Source organism: Lichenostomus cassidix, chromosome 7 (assembly GCF_008360975.1).
Source record: "Lichenostomus cassidix isolate B80296 chromosome 7, HeHo_3.0, whole genome shotgun sequence".
NCBI lineage: Eukaryota > Metazoa > Chordata > Aves > Passeriformes > Meliphagidae > Lichenostomus > Lichenostomus cassidix.
In genome coordinates this window covers 34,879,653-34,903,857 of record NC_139488.1, presented here as the reverse complement: position 1 = coordinate 34,903,857, position 24,205 = coordinate 34,879,653, and the positions used below count along the sequence as shown (strand labels likewise).

At 42.9% G+C, this 24,205-nt stretch overlaps 1 long non-coding RNA gene across 1 annotated transcript; it reads right to left on the bottom strand.

Annotated features, from left to right (window-relative positions):
- Nucleotides 1–4,788: 4,788 nt before the first annotated feature.
- LOC146434943 (uncharacterized) lies at nt 4,789–12,217 on the bottom strand. Its single transcript, XR_014853556.1, has 4 exons — nt 11,736–12,217; nt 9,732–9,934; nt 8,194–8,277; nt 4,789–4,967 (listed from the first exon to the last, which is right to left on the bottom strand). It is a non-coding gene; the product is annotated as an uncharacterized LOC146434943 (long non-coding RNA).
- Nucleotides 12,218–24,205: the final 11,988 nt, after the last annotated feature.

Below are 24,205 nucleotides of genomic sequence, written 5' to 3'. Positions count from 1 at the left end.
TTTTGCTGCTGTAGGAATGGCTCACCAGAAAACAATTTCAGCTGTCCTGTGCTACCCTCCAGACACCAAGCCCAGACCACGTCACCACTCCTTCTTTTAGCAGATGTGCTGTCTCTCAGGAGCTGCAGCTCTGCCTCAGACTCAGCATTTCCTCTGTCACTGTACTCGCTTATTCAGTCCATAAAGAGCAACTGTCTGACCAGTGGACAGACATAACTCAGCTCAAAGCATGGGTTTGTTTGGCTTTTCTATAGCCCTGTGCCATAATGTTTTGTCACGCGAGGTCTCGTGCCAACTGCTTTTGAGAAAAGCCCTGCTGACAGGCACCGAGCAGAGCCTGCTCCTTAAAAAAGGTACTTTGTGCATTCCTCTTTTGGGGAAATTAGTTTGTTCCTTCCACAGTGGGATGAGAGGGAATCTCTAGGCCAGACTTCAGATTCCTGACATAATTCTCCACCTACTCAACAGGAGAATGAGAATATTCCCAACACGGTTCGAGGACGTTGCATCTTCCATGTGCCTGCAGAGAGCAAGACAGGCAGGACTTCACACAAAAAAAAAAATATTTTCCTTAAGAGAAAAGAATCCTTTAAAAGTAAACCATAATCTTACCTTTTTCAGGTCACTGAGATAATGTAGCTGAGTCCAGCTGGGCTGAAGAAGTATTTGCACCATACGGACGTTGATACCACAGCTCCGGGTGCTTAAATATTTAATTCCACTAAGGTACTGTACAACCAAAATACCTTGGCTTAATTTAGGTTGCATCTGGAAACATGTCATTTCAGATGCCAAGAGGTAGCTTTCTAATTTTTTCCTTTTCTCTTCTCATAAATCTACAATTTCTACTCCTAAGTTTAAAGCGTGTAAAAATTCAACTTTATTTTTTTTAGATAGAAAGATAATGTTGCAATCCAAGGGTTGGCTCTTGGTCTGAACAGTCCTTGGTTTCGTATACTGGAGGCAAAACCTGAGATACAAACCTGTCTGAAGTCTCTTTAATGAGAAAGATGGCAAGTAAATTCTGGTTTAATATAAAAACCTATTCAACTATTAATCATGATTGCAGATAATTCCTAATGTGGCATGATATTCTTTAATTTCCAAAATGCAGAGGAAGTGACAGCATGCATTTTCTTGAACCCACGTGATGATATCATGTAAAGAAGTCCTCTCTAGCCATTTCTGAGCACAGGTCATAAATTACCAATCAGACACGTAGATTCTCCCTTTAATATTTTAAAGTCTCATTTCTGTGTATTCTTTCCTCTTGTTCATGCTTTGTCTTAACAAATACTCTTGGCCATAATGAAAATAAACCTGCTGAAGTCTCTGTGGCCTGAGACAAGCTATAACACATTTCTGCACCACGGGGTGGGCTCATGGGATACCTACTGAGAAAATGCATCCCCTCTGCGCATGCCCAGACTATTAAAATGAATTGACATGTTAATGCTGACAGGAAAAGAGCACAAGAGAGCTTGCTAAATTACTGCTCAGTCAGGCACTAGGAATTCCTGAGTGGCTAACTCCTGAGCAAAACCTGCAGCAAGGAGACAAGGAGAAAAGAAAAAAAAAAAATAGAGAGGAGGAAAGGAGAAGGGGGGAAAAAAGAAGGGGAAAAAAAGTGGGGGAAAAAAAGAAACTTTATTGTCAAATGCAACAATACAAACAAACAACTAAGGGTTTGTCATGTTAGCAATGCACCTACTCATAAATCATATGGATTTTAATCATACCTGCCACCTCAGCCTGCTTCTCCCCTGAGAAATTGTTTTCTTTTTGCTCCCTCCTTCACTCGCTTTCAATTATCTGGAAGCTGTTTCTCCTGTTTATTTATTTATCTAAAGTTCACATACAGTATGCATGCACAAATTTCCTCTGGGGGCCTTGAGCCCAGGCAGATCATACAGGGATGCGGTGGAGCGTGGCAGCTAAACATCTCAGATGAATGTACTCAGCCCCAGAAAACCTGCTTTGGACCACGGTGACAAGAGGAGGGGAGGACAGAAAGTAATTAGTGTGTGTACAATGATGGATTATGGCTTAATATTCAGGCATTTCACCTTTGCACTGTTATAGGTAGGCCTGCAGGATGACAAACGGAGTCCACATTCTTGCCAGTGAGGGGAAAAAAATAGGAGAAAAGGGGGGGAAAAAAAGCCCCTCAGGATTTTCACTCCTTTAGCCATGTCTTGTGTTCAGTGAATAAATTGGCTTAGCTGTTTTAGTTACCTTTCAGACCTTGCACAGTTTGGAAAATGCCATATATATGTACATATGCATCCACGAGGAACCTGAGGGGCAGCTGCTCGGTGAATTTCTGACAAGCTGGCACAATATTGTTTTTATGTCTCACAGCTTCTATATGTAACTTTAGTACCACAGAGCAGCTCACTCTTTCAAATTTTAAGGAGAGAGTGAACTGCCAGTGACCTTTTCTCAGCTCTGGGAGGTGAGTGTATAGCACAGATCCATCATGAGAGGAAGATTTTATAGACAACTTTAGGAAAAAAAAAAAAACAAAACAAAACACATCATTTTTTCAAGCCAGACTGAAGGAAAAATAGATGAGGAAAGTTCAATAAGGAGTTACAACTACAGGTTAAAGAGAGTTTTAACACCGAAAATGAGCTTAAAGTCTAACTGAAGCTCTGTGGGTGCATTAGGTCTACAGCAGCTTTTTCAGGAATGTTTGAAACTATAGTTGCTATGCAGGGTATTGCTCAATTAAAGGAACATCTAGACAGCTCTCCCGTTTGGAACACTTGTAGAAATTAAATGGATCACATGCAGTTTGACATTTTGCAAAATAAAAGAATAATTGGGGCACCGTATTGTTTTTGCCTTTTAAAGAGAAGAGTCAAGCTCACCCCGTGAAGCTTAGCTGGAACCAGGATCTGGAATTTGGGTCCAGATTTCTTCCCCCCACTGCTTTCTCAGAAAACCACTGATGCTCCAGTTAACCCTTGCAGCACCACACAGTTCCCATTGGATATTTAGTACACCTCTAGCCTGGTATTTTGGAGCAGTCAGAACTTATTTAATCCAATTCATATGAGGGGAGGTAGTTCCCTGCTATGGCAGATTCTGTAGTTCAGTACTTCCCTCTGAAGGCCATGATCTGGTTATGAAACAAGTCCTGTGCTTCATGTTCTTTGAATAAAGACTTCTTGGAGGAATTCAGCTTCCTGCCAAGGTGAGGTGTGGGGTGAGAGTGGGTTTCTCCAAACCCCCACCTTCCCCTGCAAAAGCCAAGGGGACCACAGGCTTTCACATGTTTTTTTTCCTGTGCAAACTCTGCCAAAAGCTGAAAACCTCTAGATCGAGGAGTTTCTGGTGTCCTGTGGTACTCCAGCCCTCTCAAATAAATCAAGTTCATGCTGTGGTCAGAGCAGATTGTTCCCCAACTGAGGAGCCACAAACACTTATGTATGTGCCATCTTTTAAACATTTCAACAGCCCTGTTAAATGTTGTCACATAAGCTAAAAATTAACCATGAAGACACACTTTTTCTCACATCCACTACAGCTGAGCCTGAAACCAAATCCCAGATGTTCCCAACAAAAGCCATCTTGAGTCACTACTTTCCAGAAAAGTGTTTCAAACAAATCCAGGGAGGTGTCCTTTGTCCTGATTTCATGGAGAGTGCCAGAAGTGGCAGTGGCATTGAGGGACCTTCAGTCCAACCGACCCACATTTAGTCCAGCTCAGAACAGTCACTGTCACATGTCTACACATGAGAAGACTTTGGGGTGATTGAATTTCAGCCTTCAACCTGAAGGGAGCCCACAAGAAAGATGGAGAGAGACTCTTCACAAGGTCCTGGAGTGATAGGGCAGGGAGGAACAACTTCAAACTGAAAGAGGGCAAGTTTATATTGGATATTATGAAGAAATTCTTCCCTGTGAGGGTGAGGAGGCCCTGACACAGATTTGCCAGAGAAGCTGTGGCTGCTCTTGGATCCCTGGCAGTGTCCAAGGCCAGGCTGGATGGGGCATGGTAGAACCTGGGATAGTGGAAGGTGTCCCTCCCTATGGCAGGGGGTGGAACAAGATGAGCAAAGAGCCTGTTTCCCTCTGTCTCTGTGAATCATCTGAGCCAGAATATATCCCAGGTGTTTTCCTGGGATCACAGCTTGGTTTTGCAAAGCCATCAGTGCTTTCTGCCTGTGGTCTCTCCCACCTGAAGATCAAAGCCCTGAACGTGTGCAGTTCACTCAGAAATTCCATCTTCCCTGGTATAAATGACATACTGCATATTTGGTGCAACTTTCACTTCATTTTGTATTTTCATTTGCAATCTCAGATATCAAAGAATAGCCAAACTGACAAAAGCCAGCTTGTAAACTCATTCAAGTGGAGTTTTCCAGGGTTTACAGAAATCAACCCACAATCTACTTTATTTAAATCTCTGAGTGCATAAAAGGCTGCAGGTTGCCAGAGTAAGACAGAAACATAAAATCATAGAACTGCTTAAGTTGGAAAAGATCTTTAAGATCATTGAGTCCATCAATTTCCCAACACTGCCAAGGCCACCACTAACCATGTCCCCAAGTGCCACATTGACACAGCTTTTAAACACTTCCAGGGATGGGGATTCCACCACTGCCCTAAGCCTCCTGTTCCAATGCCTGATCACCCTTACAACAAGGAAATTTTCCCTATGTCCAACCTAAACTCCCTTGGCACAACTTGAGGACATTTCCTCTTCTGTTCCAAGGAAATCCTGTTCACTCAGCAGCAGTGAACCATCTTGGTCTGGTGTCCCCCTGCAGGGATGGACAGTGGGTCTGAAGCATTTATTTCAGCACAGCAATCACCCACAAATGAACACCCAGAATTAATTGGAACTTACCTCCACAGGTGTTTCTTCAATCTTTATTTTTTTTTATTTTGCTTTAAGCTCTTCTACCAGCCAGTGCTCCCAACATCACCATTTTTTGGGCTGTTTTGTCCTCATGAATCTGTAAGGGGTTGTTTTTTATCAGTCACCCAAATTTTTGCAAAAGAAGCATCTCGAGAAACTAGTCCAGGTATCACCAGCAATAAAATTATAGAGCATAGAACTTTTGTGACTTACATGGACCTGGATATAGTAAAAATACTTCACCCTCAAATTCATGTTACTCCAATGACAGGAATTAGTGCCAAAGTTTTGACAGACCCTAAATTAAAACAAACAACAGACAAGACAAACAAACAAAAAATCAAACAAAATCCCCAAGCTCTTTAGTTTTCTGCAGTTTCTCCCAACCTTGCAGCAATGTGAGTTTTCCTTATGCAGTTGGGGTGAAAAATGAATAGTTACCATGGAAATTGCCACAAATCTTTTTCTTTCAGCCTCCTTCAAGCTACAGAGCATGTTTATAAAGACACACACAGAATCCACTTGTCATTAAAGAACTTAGGCAGCAATATAACTACGTTTTCCCAAGTTTTACAACATATTTCACAATAATTTGCTCTGCTCTCGTTCTCATTACAGAGGCAATATTAGAATGAGAATGACTTACATGCTCTGTCATAGTTTACTACTCTGACCTTTTCAGTATTCTGCCTTTTGAAAGCTTGACAGGGCCACCTCTCCTGCTCACGTTAACATGGCACAGAGCTGGGACCAAGGAAAGAAGGGGAGAACAGCCACAGACACTGCCAAATTCTCTTAAGCTTTAAATACCTTACTCTAACTCATAATTTCTGAGGTGTATTTAAGATTTTCTGTCTCCCTCCCAGCACTTTGTGGCCCTGAATTGCACTGGTCATCCAGATCAATGAGTTAGCCACAGCAGGTGCATTGGGAAGTGAGAGGTCTGCACCCACACTTCACTACTCAGACATCAGTTTGGCACTTTGAATTATTCATCATCTCAGGAACAAAGTCAGATTTTGGTCCCAGATGAGCAGATTTCTCTTTTCTCAGCATGCGGAACTTTTTTGTTGTTATTTTTAATGTGTATTGCAGACCCCAGGCCCTTCCCCTCAGACACATGCAGCACTTACTCTATTTTGTAGGACAGCAGACTTTTTCTATCTGTATTTCCTGCAGCCAATTCCCCTATAAATCATCAGGAGAGTGAAGGAAGCTCCACAGGGCCAGTGCACAACCTGGTGCACAAGTGTGGAGTCACAGGTAGGCATGCTTGCATCAAGTGCATTCCACCCACTGCCTCATTTCCTAGAGCATAGAGAGTCAGAAAAAGGTCCAAAAGAGAGTCATTGTTGACTCTCCTTTCTCTTGTGTACTTTTTAAAGTGGTACAAAGCCCTATCCTTCTTGAAAGGAGGGCACAGAAGGGCAGGAGCCTCTTAAACCAATGGAAACCTTGTGGTGGAGGAAACAGTTGCAGGGATCAAAGAATCACAGAATGATTTAGGTTGGAAAAGTCATCCAAGATCATCAAGTCCAACCTTTGACCAAACACCACCCTGACAACTAGTTCAGAGCTCTAAGGTTTGTGGAACATCCCAAGGACTCCACCAGCATCCTGAGCAGCCCTTTCTGATGCTTAACAACCTTTTCAGTGAAGAAATCCTTCCTGATGTCCAACCACGATGTGCAGAGCGGATCATGCTCCTTGTCTCCTGACAGGGTCACTCCACATCCCAACCTTTTGATGTGCAGCACTGAGGAGCAGCCAGGCTGACAGTAACCTCTGGTTCTAGTGATTCAAAGGGAGCTCTCAGCCTCCTGCTGCTCAGCCTGACCTCCCTGAAACACTCCCCTGATGCTGCTCCCTGCCTTCCTGCAGCTGAGGTGGGGATCAAGACACTTTCACCCTTTCTCATCTCCTTCTCACATCTGTCCTCTCCAATATTGCTTGCAGGTGTTTTGAGAAGACCCACACACACTTCAGGCTGCCTTTTCTCCCCCCTGCTCTGAAACAGGCTGCCCTGTACATTAGATCTGCAATATCATGCTCCTTGAATACACCACTTCAATAAAAACCAGGTGTTCCACCGCTTTCCTGTGGGATCCTCTCCCACTGCCAGGCATGTGCTCTGCAGAACGCGCTGATGTGGTGACGGAAGAGTTAATGGTCTCTGAGCCTACTGCTGAGGATTATTTAGCACACCAGGTGCCTGCTGCACTCTCACTGGCGAGGAGAGCATGGGAACAGAGATGAATCAGGGCTGCAGCTGTGTGAGAGAGGGGTGAGGGAGCTGGGGAGGGAGCAGGTGAGACAATGGGGGTCTCCCTGGGACCCTCGGCTCTTTGCACAAACACAGAGCAAGTGCTGAGCAAACCCCAGAGGTCCCCAGCCAGCCCAGCACCCACCTTGTGATGGCACAGAACTGAGGGTCTCACCTTCCTGGGGAACACCAGGACCCTCAAAGTCTAAAGGTCCTCAGATTTGTGCAGATGCTCTTCATTACCTGTCACCTGCTGCTTGTAAAGCTGCTCTGCTCAAGTACAAAGACTTTCCACGGCTTTAGGGAAATATAAACTGCTAAGATTTTCACTTCCTTATCTTCACAAGAGTCAGACTTCTAGACACCTATAATCTCTTATTGCTCTTCTCAAGAGTCCTCTTCTCCAAGTGCAGCTTTCTCTTCCTTTGGAGAATGGCTGGTTTGATTTTGGGGGGTTTTGGGGGGGTTTTGTGTCTGTTTTCTTTTCCTAAACAATGTGTAGCTTGATACCATAAGTAACTCTTATTTTGAATTTTCATTTCACACAGAGGTACAAAAGCAGGGGACAACTTGCCACACACAGGAATGCAGGGGAGACCTTCCCTTGGCACCTGGAAGAGTAACTGGAATTGGAAAAGTCACAGGAGATGATATCTGTCTTAACTACCAACTTCAGGCACAAGGAGCTCAAGAGAGAAATGAATTTCAGAACTATCCCAGGGCAGTAGGACTTTCCATTATCTTTTCATATGAGTCAGTGGAAAGCTATCCTCAGATCCAATCATCTGTTGTTTGATTTGTGTAATTCATAAGGTAAACAGCAAATAAATATCTAGGGTTTCAGCCAGCTTGTCAAAGAAAAGAGAGATTTTATAATGAAAGCATTAAAGGAAAATCAATATGGAAAACACCTTGTACCACTCCCAGGGAAGGAAATTTTGACCCATCCTGGTACCTTTCCCATGCTTAACTGTATCAGAAACATCCACAATAATAAACTCTGTATCTCTATAAAAGTTTTGTTCTGAATGAGATAATTCTGTTTCCTCTGGTACATCACCTCTCCTGTCCCACAGAAGACATTGCAGATCTCCCTTGCACAAGTGGTCTCGTTACAGACATCTCCATGTCCAGCTCCCCCACCCTGGAGGTAAGAAAAATCATGTGAATGCATCAGGTGGGAGGGAAGCTACAAGACTTAGAATCATGGGCTGGTTTGGGTTGGAAGAGACCTTAAATCTCATCTCATTCTATCCCCTGCCATGGGCAGGGACACCTTCCACTAGACCAGGTTGCTCCAAACCCTCTCCAGCCTAGCCTTGGGCACTTCCAGGGATGGGATGTCACACTTCATCTCCTCTCTTTTTTTTTCTTCCCTGACTTATTGCATGGAAAAAAAAAATAAAAATTAAAATTACCCTACATTTACTTCACTCCAGAGGCTGAAAGAGCAGAAAAGAAGAAAGCACAGTGATGGAACACTTTCCCTGGGACTTGCAGTCCATGCAAAGGACTGCACATACTTATCCCCAGTGTGCCTGAATGACGTTGTAAACAGCCCTCTTTTCCATGTTTGATACCCCAGGACTACCTCAGATACCCCAGAGTTACTGCCTCCCCACTGCCCCCAGCTGCTGTGACATCAGCTGGTTTCCCCACCCTGCAGAAGTGAGGTAGGTCCTCCCTCCAGCTACAGCTGGCAATGAGGGAAGCATTCGTGGTACACCCTAAAGTAATCCTTAAGTGACTCTTACTACCATGTATCCCATATCCAACTCTTTTTCCTTCTCTGTTCTCTGCTCCATGAGTTTCTTTTCATTTTCCTCAGTGTTTACTGTACTTTGAATAGTTCTGTGGCTACCATCCATTGGAGAACCATGGGAACTGGCAGGCAATGAATGACTGGCATGCAAAAGGGGTTTTTTGGGTTTTTTCTTTCCCCTTCTTCTTCTACTTCTCCTTCTTGAAAACAACCTTGGCGAGCCATCAGATGAAAAAATCTATTCTTCTGCCAGCTCCTGCCCGGTGCCAGTGTCAGGCTATTTAAAGCTCTCTGAGAAGTGGTTTGGGGGAAGGTAGCACCAAAGCAGCATATCGAGCTGCATCTTTTCCATCCATATTATTAAAAAAAAAAAAAAAAAAGTCAAACCAGAGGTTGCCGAGCTCTCTTTGCTACCAGGCTTGACTTAAGTCAAACATCCAAGCCCCTGACATAAATGTACTCCGTAGGAATCTGTAATAAGGTACTGCAGTTAAAACTAGCAACTGCATTTTCGATGCGAGAGCATAATCCCCATTGTTACTGGGGAGTCTGGATCTTGCCACAACAGAGGGGTTTTTGTTATATTACATGCCTACCAACCAAGTCCTTTTCTTTTACAGCTCCCTATGGTAGGGAAGGGGAAAAAGAGTGGATTTAAGTTTCCAGGGAGCTGTCGGCCTTTGTAATAAGGTACATGGCTCACTGCTAGTTCACAAAGGGGGTTAGCACCAGAACCGCGGTGAACTATTCATCCTGCCAGCGAGCTCAGGTGAACGCGGCGCTCGCAGCCAAACAGGAACGCTCAGCCCCATTCACCCGGTGGCTGTGTAATGTACCACAAGCTGAAAGCTGTTCATCGAGCCAGCGGGAAATTCAGGCGTTTAGCAAGCGCTGGAACCGGAGCTGCTGTGATGGATGGTAATATCCAGAGCTCTGGAGCTGCGAGGCGATGCTGGGCCAGGAGAGAGAGGGTGGCTGCCACGGCTCAGGAGATCACGGGAGGATGGGCTGAGGTGCTCCTCTTCTCTTCCCTGGGAAACTGTGAGCAAAAAAAGATGAATTTGATTTATTTCCCATTGTCAGCTTCGGGGAAAAGAGCAAAACTAAGAGCAGAATACACAAACAAAACAAAAGACTTAACTCTAGGAGAAAAAACGCCTTTTCCCAGGGGAGAAATGTGATACTCCCCAGCTTGCCCACTATCAGCACTCTGAGACCCACTCCCAGCTGCTCTGCATTCTTGGGTTTCATCACTCAAATCTGCATTACAGGAGAGCATTGAGGCTGCCCATGCTGCTCCTGCTGTTCCACTGGTGCTGCCCCTCAGAGAGATGCTCAGCCACCACCAGAGCAATGCAACCTGGGCAGGTCAGAGCCCATCACGGCAGCAGGAGGCAGAGAGTCACAGACACCTGGCAGGGCTGCTGACACAAATCCATAACCCAGGCGTCCCAGAGCATACAACCCAAAATTTAATTCCTAGCAAAATAGATTTTTTAATCTAAAATTAGCCAAATAGGAAGTTATTGTGTTTGTCCCTTTGAGCCGTTGGGTGCAGGTGAGGAGTAAACTCATCAGCTGCCCATTGATCCACCCCAGGAGCCCTGAGGCAACAGGGAGGAGCAATTGGCACATCAAGACCTTTCATATTGAGATCACAGAATGGTTTGGGTTAGAAGTGAACTGAAAGATAGCTCTTTCCAAACCCCCTCCCCAAGGGCAGGGATACCTCCTATTAGACCAGGTTGCTCAAAACCCTTTTCAACTTTCCTCACATTCCTCCAACCACTTTTGACACCTCTGCTTCATTTGACAGCTCATTAATAATGTAAAGACCGTTAAAAATATAAAGGTTTATACATAGTAGTACTTTACAGAAAACATGGCATCCTGCCCTGTATTTCCAGGACATTTATTATTTGATGAAATCAAATAACTTGTTAGTTGAGGAAACTGAGGCCCCGTTGGATGAAGAGGCTTGCAAAAGAGAAAGGACAAATCCCTGCCTATCCACAGAGGGAGTTTGGTAGGAGATGATATTCCTGATTTCCACTCTAATTTCCACTCTACCCCAGCTACACACTGCCCAAAACCACCGTGGTGTTCAGAGCTATTAGTGCAGCATGAGCTCTCAGTGCAGAGCAAGTCCTGTTGATAAAAGGACAATAAACTGCTAAAGCTCTGCCTGAACTTTCTCCCCACCTGCTGCTCTTAAGGCTTTCCCTGAGGACTGGGAAAAGCATCCCTGAAGCTTCAGCATCACCTCTTCAGTGATTTGGCATGGCCACCTCTGTGTTCCCAGATATCCCGTGGCAGCTGAGAGGGGCAGGGATCACCCTGGCTGCTCATCCCCACTTGACCTTCCTGCCTCTGCTGTCACAGCTGTCCATCGCTGCCAGCTCCCAACAGCCCTTCATGGAAAGGGGACAGCAAGGAAATCAGTGCCCCAGAGCTGGCAGGGAGTGGGGGGGAGCACAGCTCCAACTGCAGCCCTGAGCTTTGGCTGTGGAGTGGGATTTACATAATAATTAACTCCGGTATTCTTGGACAACTCACTTTCTGTGCAACAACTGCAGATGATTCCCCCGTACACCCTTAAAAATCTGTCTAGCGAACAGATCCAAAAGCCCAACACCTGTGTGTCAGCACGAACAGCTGTACACTTGCCACTGCTCCTCTCGCTGCAGAGGATGCCACATGCCAGTTGCTTTACTTAGAGCGTGTGGGGAGGCCAATCCATTAGAGAGAGAACACAGCATAATTAAGAAGCAACATGCTTTCTTGTTCCTGCTGCCCTAATTTTTTTTTTTTTAAGGTTTTTTTTCCCTCCCCCTACTTACTTTGTTTAAACAACTCCATCCACTTTATTCTGCTGATCTCCAGGCTTGCAGGGGTAGTGAACTTGGGAGGCAGGGGCCGTTTTCCCAAGTTCTCACAGCACTCATCAGCTGGCGTGTTAGGGTAGAGAAGCTTCCAGTCGAACTACATTTTTTTCTCCCCCTTTCCCTGAGAAATATCCTCAATAAGAAAGATCCTGTTGGAATAAATAACGGGAGACACAAAGAGTGCAGAATCTAAACACACACATTCCGCACGCCGTACGACGGCAACAAATGATTACATCCACCCTGAAACATCCACAGACGGTCATGTTTGTTTTCACTGCATTACAGATATCAGTTGCAATCACTCTATATATGTTTCTTTCTCTCTCTTGCTCGTGTGTGTGTGTCTGTGTTCCCTTTATGCACAGAACAGAAGAAATATTTTGCTAAACTAAGCTTTATCTTCAAAACCTGTGCTCCGTGTGATGCACAGTGTATAAAAATGACAGCTAAAAAGGGGGTTTTAAATCCATTTGGAGCCATAATGTGAATTTATCTTCACATGAATAATTTGCACTAGTATTCCTAATTTGGCAAGCAAAGAGTGCAGCATAGCTTCACAAGCCATAGTACCTTTGTGCTCTTAATCCTCATGGGGCTACCTATACTTGTCTTTCTGTACATTGGATCACTGCTAGTGGAGGTCTGAAAAGCATCTCCAGCAATCTTTAATTCATGTGATTAAAAATTCAAAAGAAGCCCTTGTACCAGCTGTTAAACTATGTTAGTAAGCTGTAATTCAGAGTTCAAATCCCAGCAAATTGAAGGTTAGGTTAACAGGATCATTCAGTGGAACTGCATTATATCGTAGCAACTAGAACAGTAGGTGGACTGTTTTATACATGCTCATTTGCAGAAGATAAACTAAGGATGAGCAAACTCAGAGCACTGCAAACCTTGCCTTGGATTTATTTTCCCCCCTTCTCTTTCTGTGACATGATTTTTTTTTAGAGCCTGGCAGATGAAACCAACTGTGGGTTTTGTTTAATCTTTGCACAGATAGAAGCAGAATAAAATCAGCATGAAGTGTTTTGTTTAAGATTATCTGGAATCTGAGCAATGCGTTTTTCATCTCTGAGACTAATTAGTTTAAATATTACAAAGGTGAAATGAGTTTGATGGTCTTAAGTCTACTGTTCATTGTCCTTCAGCAAATACAGAGAATATATACGAGAAAAGAAATCCACCTTATTTAGCACAGTTTGATATGATTATTTTTTGCTCGGGCTGGTCCTAAGGTAAACTTGCAGAAAGTCTGGAAGAATCAACCTTAAGTGCAAGTAAAGCTGAAAGACTTATGTGTGATTACAATTATTATTTGTTATTAACACCGCAATAGTCATTAGTCTTCAGCTGAGACTGAAATACTATTGTGGGGAGTGTTGCATAAAAAAATGACATTATTTGCTCTACAGTGCTTACAGGCTCTGCAGCTTTACAGAGCTTGCAGGGAGAAGGTGAGAAACAGGATGTAATATCATCTTTAGTTTGCAGATGGGGAGTTATGGCACAAAGTGTCTTTCCCAAAACCACACAGGAAGCGTGCAGAGCTAGAAGCTGAATCCTGATCTCCTGGAGGCTTTAACCAAAATACCATCCTTCCTGTCTATTGAAAGAATCACACATTATATAATAGGCTGTAAAGCAGACCTTTAAGGAGCCCAGAATCCCCAGCTAGATGTGGTGCTGTGCCTGTGGTATCCAGCAAAGCAATTAGTCCATTTAAAATATCCTCATAACATCTCAAACTCCATGATCTTAGAGGTCTATTCCAACTTTTACAACTCTATGATTCACCCTTGTGTTCCTGGTGAATTTGCTAAGGTGAGTTTCGTACAATAGAGGGAAACTGGAAAAAAAGAAGAAACCGGTGGGAAAGGCTTGGAAGGGTTGATAAATTGCTCAGGATTGCAGGAGGGAGAGGCCAAGTGACCTGTTGTGGTTACAGGGTAATACTGGGGGACAAAGCTTCCCAATAAAAGCAGTCAGGAAAACTAATCAAATTCAGAGGAAAAGATGCCAAAGGAGAAAAAATGCTGTGGATGAGGGTGGCAAGGATTCTGGTAGAGGGAAAGGTGAGCTGAAGAAACAGGTGAAGAGAAGCTTGGTAGGAAGAAGGGACAGAAGTTTTAGGGATACAGCCCTCCTGTCAAAGCATAGGAATTTTTTCATAAGTTGCAAAGGAATAAAAATTTAAAAATTACGTTTGCATGTTTTCCTTCTTGCTGTTGGTAAGATAGCACCTAGTGAAAGCCCCAAACTTTGCACGTTGTCCTCCCAGGGAGGTACTGACGGGTTGGAAGACAGAAGACATCTGCTTATGCATCTTTTGGCTGCGACGCCTATGAACTTTGATCGAGCAGTTCCTTTTAATTTCCCACCTGAGACAGCATTTCTCCTGAAATAACTAACAGTCCTGGCCATTCTTCCCAAAAAACGTCTTCAAATAAATTGACAAAAACCAAACCAAACAAACAATTAAAAATTGCTTGTGACCAGCACAATTGCCTGCATGTGGATGCTGTGGGGTTACTTGCTGCTATTAAAATCCTCCAGTGACAAATCCCTCCCACTGTGGGTCAGATGTCATGTCTATACACATGGCACTCCCCAAACAATTTTAATGCTACATCAAATACAGCATTTAAAAATAGCTTTGTCTAACCAAGGACTGAGGAAAACTTGTGAAGGACTTGGCCTCATAATTTGGAGTCATCATCATCAACAGGCTTTCACTTGGATAGCACCTTTCATTCAAAGATCTCGGAACACTTAATTTAATTAAGCCTTTCAACAATGCCATAATGCAGCCAAATGTTATAATAACTGCTTGTAGAGGTTTGAATCTGAGACAAAGAGAGGTTAAACGAGTCTCCCAACGTCCCAGAACGAATTAATAACATCGCCAAGAAGAGGCTGCAAAGCCTCCCTGCAAGCCATGCTCCTTCCCTCCTTTCCCACCCCGACACACGTGGGTTTCTGTGCCCCCCGGGCTGTGCTGAGGGTGCTCTTGGATTTCTCTCTGTTTCCCAGGGAGCCTGGGAGCAATCTGTGTGAGAAACAAGCAGCGATTGCTCAGCAGGGTTAGCTGCACCCTGAAAAAGAAGGTGGTAATGGGAATGTCCTCCCCCCAGGAACAAGATGAGAAAAGGTCTCACAGTGCTTTCCTCCACGCCACCACTTCCTCTGGGTTACCTTGGGAAGTGGGACTGTTTGCTGTTTTCCCATGGCTGAGAGCTGTGAGATCTTTTATGATGCATTAGTGGTCTCTTATAATCTGAGTCCAAAAAGCTATGGCTGGGAGAGCACAGTCACCTTAGCCCCGTGTGGGGAATTGCTTCAGCCCTGAGGGAGGAACATCCTGTCCTCATACCGGCAGAAAAAGCTGCACTCTGACTTTTTCTAGGAGGTCCCTTGCATTCAAGCACTGTCTCATCCCGATTCCCTTAGCCTGGGAGATCTGAGGAGCATACAGGCTGCAGTGGTATGGCTCCAGGCCATACAGCACACACTAAGCATTACCATATGTCACAGAGGCAGCTAGACAAAATCTTCCCTGCAATGCGAAGTGGATTCATGCGCAACTCCACTAGTTAAGACCAAACAGCAAAGGTTTTGTAAAACAAAATCGGTTTGGTTTACTGCTGAGCGTCAGCAGCTGCTTTCAAATTTACAAATGCATTTACTTTCTACAGAACATAAATGAAAAGCAATTGATTTCCTAGCTGCCTGCCAAGACCTGAGATGGGGATTTGTTTTTTCCCAGGCGTTGCTGCAGGGTTTCAATCACCACGACCCACAGGTGGAGTGACCTCAGGAGCACTGAGAGCTGCAGCTCCCCCCCAAAAGGAAAACCAAAGGAAAGCTGGATCTCATGCAAGTGAATCACCATGGGCTCTCAGAAAGGGTTTGCCCTTTATTATAACCAGGACTTCCCTGGCATGGAGGAGCTCCAAGACTAAATATCTTGGTTGTTTTGTTTGGGGGACCAGTACTAGGGAGGAGGCATTACAGGAGATGCATCATGAGCAGGGAAAGAAAGGCCACATCCCATATTCCCCCAACTCTACAATCTCATGAACACAAATATTTAACACCCATCCCAGCCCCAGATTTATAAAAGGCCATCTGTTATCTGCTTCCTGTGTCTCCAAATTAAGTCATCTCCGTGGCAAGATTGATGCCACTCACAACTGATATGATACCTTCAATTTGAGGGTAAGATAGTTATTTGGACTAATTTCCTAGTGGAAAAGCCCAGTGTAATTGAACAGTGTTGAAAACAAGCGGGGTTGGGCAGAATTACAAACAAGGTCTGTACTGCTGATGGTACCCATTTCACCAGGCCATTTAACCAAAGCCCAAGCTCCAGGAATAATATAATGCTTCAAAACATCGACTTTGGCTTTTAAAAACAAGCCCCTGGTCCTTATTATTGAGAAGTTCAAAATGTGTTTACTGCTGAAAATCAAAAGACAAAGAACAATTCCAATTGTATTTTTGAAATCTAATTATTTGAAGCATGATCTTGGAACGTTGGGAGCTGAATGCAACAGTGTAAATTACACACAAATTCCTACAAAAAGGAAATTATGTGGGTTTAAATGACAGTATAATGGCTTAAGCTTATTTATATTAATTAAGCACATCAAAATAATATGTGACTGTTAATACATGAAACAACATTAAAATATAATAGCTGTTTTCTCTTAAAGGTTAAATGGTCTTGATTCTTTGCATGTGCAAATGAGTGTCATTGTCATTAATTGCCGTCATCTTGCTTGCTCACATTTCTTGGAAATGCAAGGCTGGGCACTTTTAGCATGCAAATTTAGCTTTAAACTCATTGCCATGAAAGACCCTGGTCCCAACAGGACCCAGACAGGTAGAGCAGAGCCTGCAGATGAGCCCTCAGCACTGAGCACTGCCTGGCTCATCTCGCAGGCTCTCTGGAAGGCTCCGAGCTCTGCAGATATTCTCCTCCTGCAACCCCTCACAGTCCTTACAGCACATAATGAAACTAGCATCTTAAATTCATCTTAATGAGCTGAAATCCGCCGCCCTAATTGGTGTACACATGGCGCGGTTTTAGTTACGAGATAAACAGTTTATCCCAGTATCAAGGAAACATCGGTTAGGATTTTACGAGGCTCCCAAAAATGTTTGATAAACCCACCCTTCTGTTTGTTGCAACAGCCAGGGTAAAATAAACTCCCAGCACATCCCGTGGTGGTCAGGCTGAGCTCTTTGTCTCATCCCTGCTCCCACCCACCGCCCACCATCCCGCCGGCTTCGCACCCAGCTCGGCCAAAACACCGCCTGGGCTCCTACAGGTGTTACATTTTTTGTTCCCCCCAGGGACCATTCCCAGGGCCATTGGACTAAAATAATATCTCCAAAAGCAATGTGCTGGCATGGCTGAGAACATACATATAAGGCCACTGAGGTCCACACAGCAAGGATTGCACAATAACCCATTAAAATAAACATTTGCAACCACAGATAGCTGGACTGAAATCCCTGCTCTGATACAAATAACATCTGGACAACTTTTGTATGCATCTTCCAGCATAAAACACCCTTGAGAAAAAATAGAAGGCAAGCTAAAAGACAAAGGACCACTAAAGATTTTATTATGCTATGGGTGTGGTGCCATAAATTTGAGGGGATTCAGGCAAGAGTTGCCAAGCTTGAATTTAAACAGCATGTTGTTTTTAAAAGTTGTAACATTAGTGACGAACAAGTCAGTATTCTTACATAATTAATCCAGTGTGAAATAGAGTGACTGGAAGACATCCAGTGGTTTAAAAATAACTCAATCATCTTTAAGATCCACAATGCTATAGGATTTAACATTAAGGCACAGGAAGTGAAGGCATCTTGGTACGGAGCATGCTGTTTTAATTCCACTAAAGCTTTATGAATTCAGCTTAATCGAGCTCACTGTACAACAGCCCTGTGCTGTGCAAAGCCAGGGAGGTTCCTCTCAAGTGAATCCCAGGTTTAATCACCAGGATTCTTCCCTCCACCAGAGAGAAATGTCTCTAGCTGGTGATGCCATTAAAGAGACAAAAATAGGAGTGGGATTTTTTTTTGCAAAATAGTAATCCTTAACTGGGAAGACTGGGAGAAAAGACAAAGATATGCAGGGAAGGTAATGAGTGTCTTCAGAAGATGTATAATCACGGGTTGGATTTGAATGGACTTTAACATCCAGGGTTATTCCTTAGTGCTGTGTCCAGCTGGCAGCAAGCACAAGTGAGTGCAAAAAGGAGACACAGTGTGAGTGGGGCTCAGTGTAATGATAAAGAAAAACAGCCAAATAAAACCCTCATTCAACCTGAAGTCACCACTTACATTTGTAAACCAAGGGCCAAATTCTTTAAGTTGTTCCAACAATAATCTCCAGGAAAGTCACCTGCAAAAGTGAGATATGCTATAGCCACTGTTCCTGCAGGCTGGATAAATTCTAGTGAAAGGTTCCCTGGCCATGGTAGTGGGGTTGGAATTAGATTATTTTTAAGGTCCCTCACAACTCTAACTATTCTGTGCCCTTGTGTGTCCAAAATTGGCCCTGCTTGGAGAAGCACTTGTCACACTCTGCTCACTCTGAAATCACAGGAGGCACCAAACACTTGTCCCAAGTGAATTTCCATATCAGAAGCATCACAGGCCTGCCCAAAACCCCAAGTCTGCAGAAGGATATAGTGTTTCTTGTGGCACAGAAGTTGGTGGGGGTCCAGAAGAAGCTAAACCCTTAATTTGAATTTGGTCTTCGGGAAGCTGCTGGTTTGGATGAAGTAAGATCCAACCAATTTTGAATCATGTTTGAAGAGTGATGCTGCTGAGCCAGATTTTGGGCCAACTCTCCCACATCTGAGTCTAGTTACAGAGAACCTGTGTCACCTGGGGCCACCAGCCTGGTACAACCACCATGTCATTCTTCCAGGGCTAGCTGGACATTTCAATGACATTTCATTATCCACTGCATCATCCCACTGTGAAAACCTACCAGCACCAGGATTGTCCCAAAGAATAGGTGAATTCCTGACAAAGGGAAATAAAGACTAAATCGATAGATAGAAGGTGACTCTCCCTTAGCAGAGCATTCCCTATTTGCCTGGCTTGACATACAGGATGAGAGCAAATACATCAAAATTGTAATCTTGAGTGATCAAAATAAATCACATACAATTGATTTTGACTAATGTAAAACTAACTGAATACATTTCTGGAAACAGTAGTTATGAATTAATAATAGTGATTAAGATGAATTAAACACACAGACTAAATTCTGCCCTACAACATGCTGACTTCCATGGAAACTGTGCGTGCACTTAGGGGCTGAGTCTAGCAAGTTAATTCTGAATTATTTTTATCTGTTGATTCAAAGTAGTTTGTTAAAAAGAGTTTATGTGACTAAATAACTTGCTGTACCTATCAATGTTTATTGAGCTTTGAATACAATTTTCTCAAATTAACTGTGTATTTGCTTAACTATGAAAAAAATGGCTTTGTAAAACTCATTATTGCTGGATTGCTGCAAGTCTTAACTAAACAAAGGTGCAATAAGTGTAACTCAAACAGTAACTTTATTTCAGTGGATAAGGTCAGGTTCCAAGAATCATTAATCCTATCTCCTGTTTTGTTCCCATTTAGTGATCAGGAAAAATCCAATCCACAAATTCTCCCTCCACTCTGACAATATTGTGTCCCAAGTCTGACCCAGAAATATTATGACAACTAAAATTCATTTCTATTTTCGTTATATATTTTTCTATAAGCCTTCCCTTCTCAAAAATAGATATATTTATATATAAACACATATTTTTATATGAATTTTATTTCTCTGTGTGTATACAAGTGCATTTTCTCATATGTATTTGTCTATCCTCATAACAGATTAATTCATCATAACAAACTTGTTCTTGGACTAGAAACTGTAAAATTTAAAGAAATTGAGTCAATTGAAATACACCATGTGGCATTTCCTATGAGGATTTACAGAGGTGCATTTAGGAAACAGAAAAGATCATCTCAAGCAAGTTCAAGCAGATCAGGTGGAAAAATGGTGTTTAAGACTGGGCACGAGAGCAGAAAGAGGGAAAAACTATGGATGTGGAAGAAAATACAAAATGAGCTGTGTTGCCATATGGGTTTCTGGAAGGTAGCATGTGTCAGGTTAACCTGGTATCAGTTCAGATTAATTCTGATGAGAACATCTGCAAGGAGGGACTTGTAGGTGAGCACGGGAGAGGCTGTGTTATCAGAGGGGATTAAAGGAGCTGGGCTCACTCAGCCCCAAAAATCAGAGGCTGAGGTGTAATTTCTGTCTGTACATAAACCAGCGGGCTTAAAAAAAGTGGGGAGAAGATTTGTAATTAACCCGAATATGAATGGATATCATCTGGCAGTTAATGAGCTTTGGGAGAAGCCTGATAAAGGGAGCTGACAGTGTGAGCTCTGCCACAGCCAGCACACAAGAACATGTGGATAAGTGATGGAAGAGGACAGCAGCCCCAGAGGCTGCTGAAGATGGATTCTGATCAATCCACATATGGAATTATGAGATGTGAGAGTGACCCAGTGCTCAGAGGATCCCTGCTAATCCCATCATGTTAACTTTTTTTTTTTAAGTGCAGATCTGTGAATTTTGAACATTTACCAAAAAAATGCTGAAGTGACAAAGTTTACCAAGAGTGATGAAATCAAAATTTTCCCATCAAAATATTCCCCCCAAAATGGAAGGCTTTGGGGGGTCTAATTTTGGCCTTCCAGTGTCTGACAGAAGCCTGCAGTGATGGGGAGAGACTTTTTTACAAGGCCATGTAATGACAGGACAAGGGGGAACAGCTTCACATTGATGGGGAGTAGTTTTGGATTAGATATTAAGAAGGAATTTTTCCCTGTGAGGGTGAGGAGGCCCTGGCACAGGGTGCCCAGAGAAGCTGTGGCTGCCCCTGGATCCCTGCAAGTGTCCAGCCCCAGGCTGGACAGGTCTGGGAGCAACCTGGGATGGTGGAAGGTGTTCCTGCCCATGGCAGGGGGTTGTAAGGAGATAATTTTAAGGTCCCTTCCAACCCAAAACATTCTATAAGCTAGAAACTATTTTCTTTTCAGTAGAAAATGCTCTCCTGTAACAAATTTCATTTGTTTCTAGAGGCTCAAGACAGAAACCAGGATGTCTGGAAGGGACTCAGACATGTATGCCTCACTGGTTGGCCTTCTCCAGAGAGCTCAGGACATGCTCAGGTCAGGCTCAGCCTTCGTGTTTCTGGTGATTAAGCAGCTCTTGACTCACCTCTTGCTAAATCTCGGTGGCATGCAATGTGGTGTCTCTCTGCTGGATGCTCTCAGGAAAACAAGCTCTTTCCTCATCCACAGGGAGGTCCCAGTCCTCCTTTTTGCCACAGACTGGACAAGAATAAGGTCTGGCTCATGGCAAGGACGTTTGGAATCATTTCTTGGAGACTCTGATGGCTCTTCTCTGTGTGATCTGAAACAATGGGTTGGGCAAATGTTGCTCCATACTTATAGCTGCTCTTACCTTAGGCCAGCTGGGTGCACCAGATGCTCTAATTAGTCGACCATATCAGAACTTTTCTGTCAAAATGGCTTTTCTAATAGAAAATATCCTCTCCATGAAAAGAAAAACAGTAGTTGGCTTGCAGAGTTTTCTCTCTGTGCCACTGAAATACAGCTTTCTTTTTAACTGGTTAAATTTTTGTAATCAATTTCAGTTTTATCAGCAACCTAAATTGTGAATTTCTAAAAAGATGATATTTTTGGAAATCCTTTCATATGAAAAATGTTGTGGTTTTCAATTTTCATCCAAGAGTTGGATTAATTTCTTTTCTAAAAAGAGAAAATATGTAATGGGAAGGGATTTCCACTTTCTAGCCAGCCATGGCTTTTAGTGGTATTATTATAATTAGTTATTTTCATTCCTTTTATTTAGAACCATTCATAAATACCCCAATTTGTAGTAAGGAGTACACACAACTAGATTTTTAAAGAACAAGGCAATGAAAAGCAGAATCCTATTTTTTAACAGGAAAAAAATAGTAAATTAAAACCTAGGTTTGAGATCAGAACTTGTACACAACTGAAATTACAGGACAGGGCAGAATATATTAAAAGTAAAGATTTATAGTGAAATAATGAACCTGAAAATAACTTAAATGCTGCCAACTTTCAAAGTTGCTATCAGGTAGCATAAAGTAAGTTCAACTTGGCCCTTGCTCCTCAAGATGTTGAAGGCTTTCCTGTACAATTCCTAGATGGATACAAGATGTGTCTGACACAGGAGCTTGCTGCTAATTAAGGCCAAATCAGAGAGAAACATCCAACATAAAATAATCTGAAGTTATCAAGGCTCTGATTTTAATTGCTTCTTGGAAACAAATATGGATGAAAGAATTTGCAACAGCTATGACCTGATGCTTGCAAGCAAACAGGAGAAAGGGACTGCTTGGAGCTGAAATTCTTAGATTTGACCTGGAATTAGGATTCCATCATTTGAAATTTCTGTTTCAACAAGAAAAAGAAATCCAGAAGGAAGTTCCCAAATGCAAAAGGCATATTCAGAATGAGAGAAAGGTATGTTGTGGGTATCTCAGGTGTTAATCCAAGCACCCACCATGGGAGCCAGTGACAAGCCAGATGTTGATACAACATCTGGGTTCCCCTCAGCAGAACATCTGCCCTACAGTGGTTTGGTACACAGTATATGAAGTCAAACATGCTAGTCCTGGAACAGGCTGATAGGTGTCATTAACATATTTATATTTATAATTTAATTTTCTGTGACATTATGAGTCCACAAGTTAGGTAGACTTTGACAAAATATAAATGTTTTAAACTGAAAGCACATGGTTAAAACGTTTGCTGGTGAAATTTCCTTTCCTCCTCAGAGCAGTATTCATCTATGGTGTCTCTGAATAAATGTGGCTAATGCCACTGAGGGAATCAACACTCCAGTGCTGACACTGGTTTTGGTGTATAAATTATTCACTGAACTTCACATAAGCCAGGATCTGGTGCTGACAGGGTTTGTGTCCAGCAAATATGAGTCTGAGAAGCTAATAGGGAACCAAACATCTTTGGAAGATGAACCAAATTTCATAGAATCACAGTCTCCTAGAAATCTAGAATGGTTTGGGTTAGAAGAGAAGTTAAAGCTCATCTCATTACAAACCCTGCCATGGTCAGGGACACCTTCCACTATCCCAGGTTGCTCCAAGCCCTGTCCAGCCTGGCCTTGGACATTTCCAGGGATCCAGGGGCAGCCACAGCTTCTCTGGGCACTCTGTGCCAGGACCTCACAACCCTTTGAGCAAAAAATTTCCTCCAAACATCAAAGCTAAATCTCCCCTCTTTTAGTTTAAAACTCTTTGCCCTTGTCCTGTCACTACGTGTCCTTGTAAAAATTTCCAGAGTCATGAGTGAAGGGGAGAAGTAAGAACGACAATAGTTCCCAGGATACAGAGGAAAAGAATTCCCCAGATACTATATTGCCTTCAAGATTTACAGTAGGAAGCCACATGATTCACCCCATAGCATTCCCACATACAAGTTAAATGTTCTGCCCCTAACCTTTGCTGAAACCTGAAGGAAAAAGTTTCAGTCCAACCATTTACAGGCCATTAATGAGAAAAGTGATTATTTGCCTTTAGAGAAGATACCCACTGAAAAATGATGACATTATGTGCTCTTTGCAGGGATGCTGCAGCTTTTATAGATGCTCTTGGTACAATTCATTTTACCATCATCATTGCACAGAAGTGCTATGGCTGGGCTGGGAACTCTGCAGCATCTTTGGGGTTTCATCCCCTAAATTCGGCTGAAGAACAGCTAAAGTTAAGCTGAAGGTTTGGTGGTGAGACAAAATGATAAGATTGTTTCTCCCTGGCTGAAATTGAAAATCTGAGAGCTCTGGGCAAAAAAAGTACACAAAGGGGAAAGAGCTTGGCCTTAGAGTTTGCAGATCAAACCAGCCACTGAGACTGCTGCACCAAGAAATTCAACAGTATGACACACCTACTTACTGCCTGTGCAATCTAATGCTTTGTTTCTATGAAATAATAAAAACACCCTGTGTTTGTGAATTATCTAAATCCAAATTCAAAATTACATATAAGGCTTATATTTAAAACTGCCCAGGAGATCCATGTAGCTCTTTCTAAAATGACAACATTTTTTTAAAACATAACTGCATTACTTACTCATATTTAATAACCAGAACAAGGTTTTTTTTTCCCACTTCAACACTGACATTTTTTACACTCTCAGTTTTCACTAATACCAGAGTCTAGACTTGCTCATCGCAGCTGAGATGAAATATTTCATGCGATATCAGCTTTTTGGCAGCCATTGGATTTGTGTACCCATCAAAACTTCATCTTCTGAGAAGAGAAAGAATTAAG